Source organism: Myotis yumanensis, unplaced genomic scaffold, assembly GCF_028538775.1.
Source record: "Myotis yumanensis isolate MYYU_CA2020_CCGP unplaced genomic scaffold, mMyoYum1.0.hap1 SCAF_4, whole genome shotgun sequence".
Classification (NCBI taxonomy): Eukaryota; Metazoa; Chordata; class Mammalia; order Chiroptera; family Vespertilionidae; genus Myotis; species Myotis yumanensis.
The window spans coordinates 18,992,433-19,007,188 of NW_027223755.1; positions in this window are offsets into that span (position 1 = coordinate 18,992,433).

Sequence of the window (14,756 nt, forward strand, 5' to 3'; positions counted from 1 at the left end):
TGTCATGTATGTCATACACATATATGTCAATACCCAATGCTGGCCTTTAACTGACACTTATTTATTTTTATTGTAGTAGTAGTTCAAATTAAAAATAATGGTATGGGCTATAATACTGGTTAGATTTTGACTAAAAAAAAGAATAAATTTTGAATTTTAAACTGAAATAAATGAATGACTTATTTTTTTTTCAATTTAAAAACAACAACAATAAACCAAATGCTTAAGATGTTTAATTCACAGAAAAATACCTATAACTGGACTAACAAGAGCAGGTAATAATTGTATAACGACATGCATTCATATTGACTTTTACGTTTTCCAAAATTATTTTAAGTCCTTTATTCACTTATTTCTTCAGACTCTACACAAGATTGAAATATTTTACATTAGGTTTCCTAAATATAGCTGAGTCACAAATAAATGTAAGATCTGACCTATTCATTTACTTAATTAAACATTGTTGAACATATTATCTTCACTATCTTTCCTCCATTGGGAATTTAGTTGATTCCAACAAAATTTTTATTTGTCAAGCAGATCAAGGTGGGGTGCTGGTTGCTGTCTTCGGAGTGAGCTTCTGGTGGTTACTAAAAATTCTTTGCTCCTGGGAGCCGCGGTCCCACCTGGTGCCAGTCCCTATTGCTCGGCACCATCAGCAGGTGTGTGCCAGCCCAATCACCCCTCAGGGCTTCTGCATCTCCCCCTGCTCCTGAGGGGTGATTGGGGCAGCAGCTGCCGCTCACACCTACTGATTTCTCTGGCCCCACTTGCACCCAATGCTGGTGCCAGCCCCAGTCGCTCTGCACTGTCAGTGGGTGCAAGTGGGGCCAACACTGTCAGCATGTGGGAGTGGTGGTGGCAGGAGCGAGGCTGCTGGCAGACAGGGAACTGGGGGCCACAGAGGGGAGGGTTGGGTGGGGGCACGGAGGAGGGGCTGAGACCCACCATTGTGCCCACCACAGCTTCATGGCCCACAGTTCATTTCAAGGTGCATGAAATCATGCACTAGGTCCCTAGTATATATAATAGTTCAACAAAGTATTAACCAGTTTAATATAAAATGATGTTAACAAAAAACATTGTTGGGAGGAAACTTGTCTCAGGGTGGTGAACACACACATACACACACACACACACACACACACAAAACAACAACGTTGGACTATGGCCTCAAAAATGAAAACAATTGTGTAAGTATTATACTGCTAAACCAGCTGTTCCAAATGCACTGGGCTTTGTAGATTTGTTTGGCCAGTGTTTGTGTATCACCCACATGAACCATATAAGAGTTGAGGTTGAAGATGGAGAGAATTTTTTTGCAGAGAATTTTCAGTGCACTTGCATCACTCTAGTTCTTGGAGGTGGGGAACAGAGGAATGGATCCCTCACATTGCACTTTAAGTCAGGGGAGAGGTGCCCTGGAATTGAACCATGCAGGGGAACCATACCCAACTCCTAACCCAACAAGTCTAAGGATCAACTGTCTTCTTTCTGGGGGAAACGTGTAGGCTTAACTAGGAGTGCAGTGTGCTTCCACTGATGGATGAACAAAGTGTTGTGCCTTTGGAAACCAAGTATATGCAGAGAAAGAGGGGGGTCCCCCTTTTAGAAAGCCCTGGGTAACCTGGAAAACTGATCCTTGAGTCACCCTCACTTTTTTTGTCTCCATTCTTTAGGTCCCACTCATGTTTTAACTTTGCCAATAAAGAACGAACCCAGGAAACCCTAGGGATCCCCCCCCCCCCCACTCTCTCTGCAACCTTGCTGTGTGACTCTGGGTATGCTGTGTTCCCTCCAGAAGTTGTGAGTAATAATTCTTGATTTTTTCAAAGTTCACAGATGGTTGTTGCTGAGGTGCATGTTTTAACCATATTAAAAACCACAAGGGCTGTTCCAGCCATAACATTGGCTTAGGTCGGGGGAATGTCGATGGGGACTCAACAAAATTAATAAGCACCAGGTGAATGCCCAGGCATTCCTATCCAATAGTATCACTATCTATAGGCTGATGATATTGAATTTTTGGATTGAAACCCAGATTCTTTGTTCACCAGAGTTGAAGAATGAATCCACGGACAGAGGATAGTATAGCAAAGGTGGATATTTATTGAAGAACAAGTACAGACTCCCACATGAGGAGAGGGAAAAAGTCCTATTTTCATGGTTTGTAAAGGCTGCAGTTCCTGTGTCCTGATATCCCCTCTGATTGGTCAATATTCTCTTTTGAATTGGTTACTATTAGTAACACCTGAACTCAAGGTCAAACACCACATGGGATATGTGATGCCCTCCTCCCTCATTGTTCTTTTCTTCCCGGGCTTTCTTCCTTCTTCTTTATTTTGTAAATATAGACCTTTTTTGGCTACTTCCAGCTCCCTTGTCTTATGTAAATGCAACTGTTGCTGCTCCCTGCACCTGGCTTCCTTGTGTTATGGAGATGTACCTTTTTCCAATCTGTAGCCCTGTTTTTTCCCATGGACCCCAATTCTAAACATTCCCTAAACCTGCCTATATTCCCCTAAAGTTCCTGTTTCACTGAGATGAACACAAAACAGCATGTATGCACATATTGATGAGGAAAATAAGACATTTAGGGGCGAGGGGGCGTTGCTAGCAGCCTGACTCTGTATCCCTAATGCACATTCCTATTAGCCTATAGCAGTGATGGCGAACCTGTTGAGCTCGACATCTCAGCATTTTGAAAAACCCTAGCTTAACTCTGGTGCCGTGTCACATATAGAAATTTTTTTTTTTATATTTGCAACCATAGTAAAACAAAGACTTATATTTTTGATATTTATTTTATATATTTAAATGCCATTTAACAAAGAAAAATCAACCAAAAAAATGAGTTTGCGTGTCACCTCTGACATGCGTGTCATAGGTTCGTCATCATTGGCCTATCACTGCTCCTTCCTTAATTATCTGGTCTTGCAAGATCTGTTTACCTAAATACTACCATTTTACAGAGGCCATAAACAATACACAACCCCTGGAGGGGGTTATCAGTGCTGGCGCCAGGCCAGGCCTTTAAGTGTGTTCTCATGGCCCCCATCCCAACACAGGAGGCTTTTTGCAAAGCCCAAGAAAGGTCCAGAAGTCTCATCCTTATTTGGGGGACAAAGAAACCAAAGGGTATAAAGAGAAAGCTTCCTCCATATTGGCATACTCAGGATTTGGAGAACTGACCCCCTGAGTCACTGCCCTAGTACATGTGGAACATCTGAAAATAAATGTTTTTTTTCCTGTATCTCCAGGTGCTTCTGCATATTTTTCAATCACCTGGTAAATTCTGTAACAATATGAGTATTCCTATGTATGTGTGTGTGTTAATTTCTTCTTGCTAGTTCTTGTCTTGGTGGCAATGATATGAGTGCCTGAGTTTGGTCTTTCTTTTCTTGGTTTTATAAATGGTATTATCCATTCCATTGAGAGTAACTGACATCTGGCTATTATTTGAGTTTAACCAAATAGCATCTGCTAGTGGTGGCTACTTAGGAAAGTTTATCTGTTCCACAGGAAAAGAAGCATGAGTCATATAGCTGAATCTGGTCTTTTTATTTGCTTTTATAATCTGAATAACTGCTGGGACATGTCTCAAAATAATTATTATTGCCTATAATTAGACATTTTATATACTGACTCATGAGAATTTCTTGGGCATCCAAGGCATCAATGAGTCAACTATATTTCTAATCTGTATTACTCTACCCAAACAGTGCTAAGAGTTATTACTCTTGATTAATAGCAAAGTGTAACTATTCAAGGAGAAAGCCTATATTTCTCCTTGATTTCTAACTGCATGCTCATGTGACAATTGCCACAGAGTTTATTCTGCTGGACATTTGGGACACGTGGGCTACATTTTACCGCTGCTCCAGACAGAACATCTTCTCAGTATCTATATATTCAATATAGCCAGAAACAAAATCAACAATTTACAGTTGGCAGCTCCTCTGAGCCTCGCTGCCTTTCTTGTGCCTTAATGAAATGATATATATCTTAGTGGAATCCATAGCACTAGGAGCTTCAGTTCCCATAAGTAAGCCTTTCAGAATGAGATTGCTTTTATTTTTATCTCGAGTTCTACATTTTCTATATTCAGAAAATTGCCAAAATAAACTTCTGGAAAAAAAGTGACTCTCAACCATATTGTCTCCATCCCCCAACCTGACGGCATTTAGCTTTTATTGCATCATCCAATTCTCATTTGTATTGAAATTCTCTACTACTGACTTTGTAATAGCAAATGAGGCTTGCAGAAAACTCCATCCGGAGAGTCATGTTCTTCTGTAAATGTGATAATTGCCCCCATTTGACTACTGATTCATTTGGCCTTCATATGGGTAATTAAGAACAACAGAACTGTGGTAACCACCTAACACATGGTATGCTGAACATTTGCAACATCCTGTTTAAAGCATAGCAATTTAATTAAATACATTCTGCAAAAGCTCATTTTAAATTAAAAGGTGATTATTTTTAAGATTTACACTTGCAGGTTGAAGGCAGCCACTATAGTGTTCCTTGGTCAAGTATTATTGAAACAGGAATTTTAGGGGTAAAATAGGACAGGTTGAGGAAATATTAGAAATTTTGGAAATTAGGGGGACCATGGAGGAAGCACAGGGCTGCAGAGCAGCAGGAGGTATATTTCCATAGAATGGGGGGGGGGGAGCTGGAAAGCTGCAACAGGTACATTTCCATAGAATGAGGGAGCTGGGACAGAAAAAGGTCTATATTTACAAAATAAAGAGAAGGAAGCCCTTCATTCAGAAGGAGAAGAAGAAAGCCCAACGGGAAAAGGAAAACAATAAGGAAGGGGGTTGGGGGAGAACTTCACATGTCCTTTGTGAGACTCAACCTTTGAGCCCAGGAGTTACTATAGTAACCAGTCTAAGGGAATATTGAGCAGAGGGGATATTAAGGCACCAGGATCTGTAGCCTTTATAAGCCACGGGGAAAAGAACTCAGTGGGACCCTTATCCCCCTCCCTACGTGGGAGTCCATTCTGTGGGACTCTTTCTCTCTCCCCATGTGGGAATCTGTGCTTGTTCTTCAATAAATCTCCACCTTTCTATACTACTTTCTGTCCGTGGATTCATTCTTCAATTGCGGCAGACAAAGAATCTGGGTTCCAGTCCAAAAATTCCGTATCATTATAATCAGTCCTAATATGGTGCTGCATTCATTCATAACTTGGTTGTTCCTCTCACTGTAATGCATTTGGGAATTTCCCTTAGTAGCTTATATAGAATATATAGAATTTCATATATGTGTTTTTATTTTGATGTGTTATAAAAAAGCTTATACTTTATACTCTATTATTGTTTTACAGTTGTCTGCTGTGTGCTAACACTCTGGGACCACTCTTCCTATCAAATGAGTGCCCACATTTTTTCATCGGTGCATTTTTATATCAGTAAATAGGCAATGGAAGAGCTTCAAATCTCCATTTCACTTAAAATATAGCATTCTTTGGAACCATCAGTGGAGATAGGTGGGAAAATTAGAATAAAAAGTCAGATTCCTGATCAGCTCTTTTCCTAGTCACAATTCCATTTATCTAATAGAATGTCAATGAGAATCACATGAGACAATTTGTCAGTGCTTTTTAAATTCTGAACGGTTATTGATACTTTTTTAAATATTACAAAATACTGCTTCCAGCCTGGTCTTATTTTATTATCCAAATCCCTGAAGTCTATAGATTTATTGTCAGAGAGTCTCAGCATTTAGGAAGTTCTACTCTCTTCAGATCCAGGACCTAGGGAAAGTTACTTTACCTTCACAGCTCTAATTTTCTTTTTTTAAAATATATACAAAACCTATGAAACCAATCATAGGCTGATATTATAATGAGATGGCATAATGCATTTAAATTGTTTAACTCCATGGTTATATATACTAAGTGTACATAATTAGTGGATAATACTTATAAAAAGTTGATTATTCTGATGAAACCTCTCATACATTTTTTAAAAAAATACCCCTGCCCCATTTTGCCTCTCTAAATCCATCTCCTAAGGTTTTCTAACAAGAATCTTAAATTTCAGCCTAAGTTTTCTCATCAACTCTTCTAATGGCTACATTCATTTGGATTATAGTCTCCTTTTTTAAAGATGCTTTCTCACCACTACATCAAATTAACAGCCAAGTGCTATAAAACCTACCTGCTAAACATTTAATGTATTCATTCTTTCTTCAATGTACTTATTAAATATTCATTAAATACATATTATGTGCCAACTTTTCTGTGAATAAACACTGAAAATAAAGCAGTTAATAAAACAGATGTAGCTGTATTCACTTTACTGTAGGAGAAAATTAATCTCATGAAGTTGCAAAGACAGAAATAAAGAGGGGGAAGGAGTGGAGAAAATGACTTTGTGTGTGATATGGTGGTCAGACACTGAATGCAGTGATCATGTCTGACCTTACATAGTCTTCTTACTTTGTTTCTTAATATCACCCATGAGTTCTCTAATTTGTGACATTTTATATTTTTTAAAGTACCTAGTATTTATTACCTAAAGGATTCAATTTGACATTTAGGCATATGCTTCCCTAGGTTGGTATTTGATTGGAATACAAAGTCACATACCTATACTAGACTAGAATTCAATTAGAAGCCAGCATTTCCCTGTCTTACATATACATTTTGTGATTCATTTAAGCTTCTCTTAAAGAAATGTTTATAATCTCAAGTAACCATAAAGAATGCATACTTTTATTTTCCTTTTCAATAATAATCTTCAATAAAGTTGTTTCCAGTCTCAAAATGAGGTTGATAGTGTATTTTCTTCAGAAGTCCAAATCTCCCTCACAACTTGATAAGCATGAACGAAATAGATAAGGCTGTGAACTATGGACCCAAGGCTATGGTCAAGACCACAGAGAATTTAAAATCAAAACAAATGTAGGCGACAATAAAAGGGATGATGTGATTGGTAAGAGCTGGGATGAATCCTGCCATTTCTTACTATTCTTTAGTTTGGAGCAAATTCTTAATCTTCCTCCATCTTTGCCTTCAAAGAGAGTCAAGTTTAGGTGAAGAAACAAAAGTGGCACACATTGACAATTAAACAACAAAAGGATACTACAAAGACTAAGCTTATAGTATCTTACAAAAACATCAGATGAATGATGCTTCATCAATAGGTTTTTACCATTACCCACAAAGGAAAACAATAAACTAGCAAACAATGCAAGAAATCTCCTGGGGTCTTTACTAAAGTATATCATTGGTAGGTCTGCATTTCCACAGAACATATTTATTGAAATACAAAACAAAAATTTATAGGAGAAGGAAAGCTTCTATTACTTATAAACTTTGTCACATTTGTTTTCCTATGATAGTTATAGAAATATTGAGGAGACCAAAGGAAGCCAGGTAGACAGGGACAGGGACCATGGGGAGGAGGAAGTAAAACTAGGCAGTTACTAAGGCACCCCAAACTGGGTGGGGATGGAAGGGCACTCATGAGAGTGGCATGAACTTTAAAATCTATGGGTTTTGCTGAGACAGGTAGCATGCAGATAACCAATCATAAAGCAGGAAGGCATATAAACCAATCCCAAGGTGATTGTCAAGGCAGAATTATTTGAAAAGACCAATTAGGAGATAGCAGGACTACCTAGCCCCTAAATTAAAAGATGTGTGCACTTCCTCTCACTCGCTCTCTTCTTCCTGGCACACAGTGAGTTCCTGTCAATTTATTCCTGTGGCTGGGGAGCACATCTCTGCACCCATGTGGTTTATGGCCAAGGCAGCCTCCACACATGGAGTAATGGACTTTAATTAGCTTGGATGCTGAACTATTCCCAACTGTAACAGGGAAAGGAAGCTCTGGACACTGGTCTGCTCCTGGAACCCCAGCTGCTCCTTTTCCAGGACTGGCTTTTCCCAATAAGCTTTGCTCCTATTAATTGTTTTTGTCCATGACTTCATTCTTCGATTTTCTTGAGACAAGAACTCCGACTCAAAAAACACCCAAATTTTTTGGTATCAATATTAGAAATGTAAAACAACATGAATAGCTCCTCTAGCAGAAGACAAGCAATGTTAAATTTTTGGGTTTCCATTCAGGTTTTTGTTGTTTTCAAAGCATGTTATTTATCTTAATGTAATTTACAACACTATGCTTGCTTTTAAATTTTTCAGCTGTCTTGTCAAAATTTATTAAAATGATTTTTATTTGTTTCTATCATGTTATAAGCAGTACATGATTAGTTCATTATAATATATAAATATACAATCAAATTATAAATACATTCTGGGAATTGCAGGATATATTTAAAATATATCTTTACAAATATCATTAAAGGATATGCTCATTGCTTGACATTTTTAAATATATTTTTCTAAACCATTTTGCCAAATATTTTATAATAATTTATATTCCTCACAAAGTGTGAAACCGCTCAACTAATAAACCATGTTGTTATTAAAATACCAGCATTGTTATTATAATTTTAATGTAATTGCTAATTTAATGGGTGAATATAGTTCTTTTGTTTTTCATTGAGTACTAGTAGACATTAAAATATTCCCATATTTCAATCTGTTTAATTTTTTCATGAGTTCTTACTGGCTTATCTTTTGTATCATGCTTTTAAATTAATATGTAGGTCTTGTTAAATCTTGGTAATATTATCTTATTTTTGATACACTCTTTTCTTAACGTTGATATGGATATATTTTTAAGTTATAAACTTAAACACATTAGTATTTCTTTTCCTTTTCTTTTTATTGTTGGCACTATTACAGATGTTTCCATTGTGTCCCATATGCCTACCTCCACTCAGCCCATGCCTGCCTTCATCACACTGTTGTATTTTTAAATGGCATCTATATATTCATTACTTTCTGTTTTACATTTTTTAAGTCAGCTCACAACAATTCCTCCTTAAAAAATTCCTAAAGTAATTATTATATAATCTACTGACTCTGGCATTTAATCTATAAAATGCTTTTTTAAAAATACATATGAACTCAGTTAGTGTGGCTCAGTGGTTGAGTGTCAACCTATGAGCCAGGAGGTAGAGGTTCTATTCTGGTCAGGGTGACAGGCTCAATCCCCTGTAGGGGGTGTATGGGAGGCAGCCAATCATTGATTCTTATCGTTAATATTTCTGTCTCTCCCTCTCTGTTTCCTCTCTGAAATCAATAAAAAAATACTTGTGGTCTATTTGTAGTACTACTTAAATGGTTATTGAAAAAAATACATATATTTGTCATAGGTATGACACTAAAAAATAAAATAAAAATAATTTAAAAATCTTTTCTAAATAAATTATTTCACTCTTAATTTTGTTTTGTTGAGACTGAAAACTGTTATAAGAATTTATATAAGAAAACAATTATCCAAATATAGAGGGGAGTGAGAGAAATGCATGATGAAATGTTTTAAGTGTTTAAAAAATAGTCACCCAAAATTAATGGTAGAAACATATGGATATTGGACTTTATCCTTATTTTTAGTTCATATTTATATGCCTTAATGGAATTTTAGACAACTCTCCAATTAAGAGCAGCTGGGCCAATTTAAAATCCACTAATAAACCATGTGAATATGAATGGTTCTAGACACTCAAAAAAGAGAGTTTTAGCGTTTACATGGTTCTTTTTTTCAGTGTTCTTAACCCAAAGCACAGTTTTGATTTTGGCTCATTTAGAAACAAGGCACACTGATCTTTAATAGCACGTCTCAGGTGGACCGAGGTCTGTTTTCAGAGCCCTTGCTGCACGGAGCGGCACTCCCACGGCCATCTGTGACTTGTATGTGGGGATTTAAAGATGGAGACGAGCTGACTGGGACAGTTTCTCCTCCACTGACCATCTGCCACAGGTGCACGGGGGAAAGCACTGGTAGTATTTAATCTTCAGATGAAAGGTTGAATTAGCTGGCATGAGTTTCTTATAAATTGCTGGACCCACTGTTTGAATGCCACTTTCTCTTATAGGACCTAACCTAGTTTCTTGGATGCTGTTACTTGCTTATTTGAAGGGTTTTATTTTGGCACAGTTTAAAAATGAATGCAGTGAGGAAAATAATTAGCATGTTATCAAGTTCTTAATGGTTATAATGTAAAAACATTTTCAAGTGTCCTAATCAGCTGGTCTCCTTCTCTGGCTGCCTCCACCCCTATTTCTACCCCAGGACTATAGCTAAGAGCTTCAAGATGATGTTTTCTGCTAGAGACACTACCATGAATACTGACTATTGTTGGAAGAACATGAAATGAAGTCACTTCAAGTAAAGGATAAAAATTCAGTTTATCAAATAACCTATGAAAATTATTAACAGAATTCCTAAATATTTAAACTAAAATGGTTCAAATATGACAATTTATTAAACCAGTTTAAACCATATATCCAATTTTTCATTTTGGGTAAATAAATTTTATTTTATAATATAAGTAAATGATTTTACTTAAACACAATCTTAAATTAATTAAAACCTGGGAAGGAATTATTACCTTTATGATAAAGTTAAAAATATTAGTTCAGCCCTGACCGGTTTGGCTCAGTGGACAGAGCGTCGGCCTGCGGACTCAAGGGTCCCAGGTTTGATTCCAGTCAAGGGCATGTACTTTGGTTGCGGGCACATCCCCAGTAGGGGGTGTGCAGGAGGCAGCTGAATGAAGTTTCTCTCTCATCGATGTTTCTAACCCTCTATCCCTCTCCTTTCCTCTCTGTAAAAAATCAATAAAATATATATTTAAAAAAAAAATTAGTTCAGAGAGGTAAAGTCACAGATAAGAATTCAAACTCTATCTTAATCCAAATAATAATAGTTTTTCTACACAATTAGCTCATATATTCCTGAAGACACATATTCCACAGTATCAAATAATTTTGGATGACTTTTTATTTTATCAACTCATTTCAAAATTCATCAATAGACTCTATACTCTGAAGGCTACTTTGTGAAACTTTTATGTCTCAGGCAACAGAACGTTCCTCTTCTTTTCTCTTTCCCAGACATAGTGGTGATTGAATAGAAATTCATTATTTTAATCCTTAGGAAAGAAATGATAACACTTTTATGTAGTTTATATGAGTTTTTCTGTACAAAATCTGTGATCTTCAAATGTAGGTTTTCAGTATTACTTTAAGCAGTCTTTTTGAAGTTCACTAATTTATGACTGTTATGACTTCTTTCCTTCAGGTCATAAGGTTTCATCTTTCTCTAAATTAAGGGTCACCTGAGTACACTCAGAGCAATTCTCAGAAAGGATTTATGGTTTACTCATGTAGAAAAGAAGTACTCAGATTTTGATGTTTTCAGAAGTTATGTGGCAGCCTCAGCCTCTGGCTTCTCTCAATGAAGTTATTATAAAAGCAAAAATTCAAGTTCATAAATGCTAAACTTTAGCCTTTTTGACACCATAAATTGCTATACCACTTGTCTTTCTGCATAAGGGCACTGGAGTTGTAGAATTCTGTCCTTTCATGGGCATCCTATCTAATAAAATAGTAATATGCAAATTGACCATCACTCCAACACACAAGATGGCCAGCAGGGGAGAGCAGTTGTGGGCAATTAGGCCTGTAGGGGAGGGCAGTTGGGGGCGACCAGGCCGGCAGGGGGGGAGCAGTTGGAGGAAACCAGGCTGGCAGGGTAGGGAAGTTAGGGGTGACAGGGCCAACAGGGGAAGGCAATTGTGGGTGATCAGGCCAGCAGAGAAGGCAGTTGGAGGGGACCAGGCCTGTAGGGGAGGGCAGTTAGGGGCAATTGGGCCAGCAGGGGAGCAATTAGGCATCGATCAGGCTGGCAGGAGAGTGATTAGGGGGTGATCAGGCTGGCAGGCAGAAGTGGTTAGGGGCAATCAGGCAGGAGAGCAGTTAGGAGCCAGCAGTCCTGGATTGTGAGAGGGATGTCCAGCAGTGGAATCGGGCCTAAACAGGCAGTTGGACATCCCTCCAGGGGTCCCAGACTGGAGAGGGTGCAGGCTGGGCTGAGGGACACCCCCCCACCCGTGCATGAATTTTGGGCACCGGGCCTCTAGTAGCTCATATATAATGGATCATACAGCTGAGATGGAAACACTCAGTTTTTTATCTAATAGCTAGATATATCCCCCTCTATCTTCATCTCAATTTGTTTGTATTTACTTTAACCCTTATATTTAAAATATTGACTTTACTAGATGTATTATTCCTTTTGAGGTATTATTTCAACTAGGTTGAATTTCCCGGTTGTTCAACCAAACACTGATAGGTGTTTCTCTGAACATATTTTGTGGATATGATTAATATACATAATTGTTGATTAAGGAAGATCATGGTAGATAGCCCAGATGGTCCTGTTTCAACCAGTTGAAAGGCCTTAAAAGCAAGTCTAAAGTTTCCCTGATTAAGAGGTATTGCCTCTGGGCACCAGCTTCAGCCTATGCTTAAGAGTTGTAGTCTGACCTTCCCCAATATCTGCCTACCCTACAAATTTCAGGATTGCCTAACCAGCCCTGACAGTCACAAACACCAATTTCTTGCTATTGAAAACCAATCTTAGTGGTATTTTGATGAAAGAGATAATAACATAATGAATAGAGTGGAATTTAATTTTTTACAAAGTTTATAACAGGAAAGAAAATATTAAACACGCCCAAATTTATATTATTTTTTATTAATGTTTTAACATATTACCACAAAACTAATAACTTAAAACAACACAGATATACTGTTTTCCAGTTTTGAAGATCAGAAGTCTGAAATAGATCTTATTGAGTTAAAAACAGTGTCCACATGGCTGAGTTTCTTCTGGAACCTCTAGGAGAAAATACTTCTCAAGTACAAAAATGCTACATTTGTTAACCTTTCTAAGTAAAATTAAATGTTGTTCTGTACCTGCCTAATTACTTTGGGGGAAAAATTAAATATCTGCTATTTTAAAGACTGACCCCTTTCCCTTTTTTTGATATTATAAAAACCAGCAAATTTTGTAGTTTATAGAGAAACGAAGGAGAAGACTCTTTTCCATGTATTGTCGCCATCCCTGAGATTGCCACCCCTCAGGGTGCCATGAGCCATTCAAAAGCAAACAGGTCCAGAGGTCATGGCATTGAGCTTTCCCTACAGGATGTTTACCAACTAGATTTATTGTTCTAGTGCTTCAAAGCCATGCATTGATTATATAGAGAAACATATAATTTTAAATTTCATTTTTCCATACAGTTTAATGGTTTTATTTGTTTTGAATTATTAATGTAATTATTATTTGTTAAAAACTGAACCAAAACATAAACATGTGGATGAGTTAGAAGTATATTCTTTACAAAAGCATTCTGGGAGAAGTTTATCTCTTACTAGTAATAATGTTTACCCTGAAAATTCTTGCATCTTGAGATGAATCTTGTTTATTGCGAGAATGTGACAAGGTCAGCATCATTCCTGTTCTTATATTTTTATTTTTACAGGTTTAAGCACTGAGAAATCTTATTCCCAGAAATAAGTAGATGGAGGTAGAAAGGGTTTTCTTATAACAATGCCACTCAATTCTTCAAAGAATTATGACAAATGTTGCAGAGTGTTTTACCTTAAAAGCTGACTTACAATCATTTCTTTACTAACAACTCAATTCAATATTTCTTTAAGTTTTTTAAAAAATTCAGTATAAATACATAAAAAGTCTTTTGTAAAAGGTTGTGATATCCACTCATTAGTCATTTACCAATTAAAAATGGAGATTGATGTTTTGAATTGACCCATTTGTTTTGCATCCTAGAGATTTCAACACTCAGAGGCAACGCACCAAAGTAAAATTCAGGAAGCTTGAAAAGTATACTTTGCCTTTGCAAAAAGAAACCTGTGGGAGGAAGATTATTTTGATAGGGCAGAGTCAAAAGAGAAACATCACGGATGAGAAAAGAGATATTCAAATTTGACATCTGAAACGCAAATTTCTCTTCCTGGCCTGAGTGCTCTTCATTAAGTTTTCCCTTAACTCCAGGAATTAGCAGATCTCTGATTGAAATTAGAAGCTTAAATTACAAATTAAACAAGTCAATTTCATTTTCTATAAAATCAAATCTCCAAATTTATTTTATAATTCAATTCAACCTGTTGGAAGTGTCCCTTCGAAACCATCTCATTACTGAATTGTAATTCTGAAATAGATATATAGATAGCTACATTAAGAGATTCTTAGATCAATCTCTGGCTGCATTTTAGAAACTGAACACAACACTGGAGAGTTGGTTAGTAATGGAACTAGATGCAGTCTTGATGCCAAGATTTCTGTTCGGGTCCGAGTTTGTTGTCTCTTGAAATAGAAAAATGAATTCGCGAACAAAAACGTTTAGTAGAAGCAAAGTTTATTGAGAAACGCCAGTCCTGGAAAAGGTGCAGCTGGGGTTCCAAAAGGAGGCCAGTGTCCGGAGCTTCTGTTCCATGTCGCAGCTGGGTGTAGTTCAGCGTCCAAGCCAATTAAAGTCCATTAGTCCATGTGTGGAGGCCCACATTGACATAAGCCACGGGGGCGCAGGGGAGCACATCCCCTGCTAGGAACCCAGTGTGTCATAGAGAGAAGAGGAGAGGGAGGGAAGGAGGGAGGGAGAGAGAGAGAGAGAGAGAGAGAGAGAGAGAGAGAGATTCTTTGTTTAGGGGTAAATAATGCTTTGCTGGCTTTTAATTGGTTCTTTCAAATAATTCTGCTTTAGTAACGTCCTTGGGATTAGTTATATGCCTCACTCACTGTCTTGTGATTGGTTATCTGCAAGCTGCCTGTCTTAGCAACATCTATACATTT